Raw genomic sequence first — 605 nt, forward strand, 5'->3', positions numbered from 1 at the left:
TCTCATTCTCATTCTGTTGACTTTGTGAGGCTGAGTGGTAAGCTTCGTTCTGGCCGTGAATTGACCTTTGGAAGGCTGTTGTTTGGAAATGGACAATGTTGGCGTGGATAGCATTATGATGAAATACTATGGAATGTGATCCTCTATTAATGGTAATAGGATTAGTGAGCAGATTTGAATCACTTGGCTCTGTGTCCCCAACAATCAAAACCTGAAGCCAAGTGACCTCCACTCTCCCTTTCATCCTGCTAATTATCCCCTAAAAAGAACATGAAATATTCACATTCTACACTGTAAGAACAATGGAATGATTGCATTGTCAGTGTTTTCCTAACATCAAGGTTGGCGCTTAGGATTTCTCTATATAAACGATTATATTTATAGAAGTTTGTTATTTAAATACAAGCACACATACTTTAAAAAATACACCTGCTGGTAAGAACAGGATATTGTTTCAAACTGCACAACACCAAAACTTTCCAAGAAAAAAATGTAAGGTTTTTCTGACAGTCTTTGAGTGTGTACAGGGAAAGGGAGATTCCCCCAAGTCTAGCACTGGAGCCTCTGGTCTCAGTGACTCCTGGGTGTTTAGTTTACTCTCCTGA

The sequence above is a fragment of the Microtus ochrogaster genome, unplaced genomic scaffold, assembly GCF_000317375.1.
Source record: "Microtus ochrogaster isolate Prairie Vole_2 unplaced genomic scaffold, MicOch1.0 UNK52, whole genome shotgun sequence".
Taxonomy (NCBI): domain Eukaryota; kingdom Metazoa; phylum Chordata; class Mammalia; order Rodentia; family Cricetidae; genus Microtus; species Microtus ochrogaster.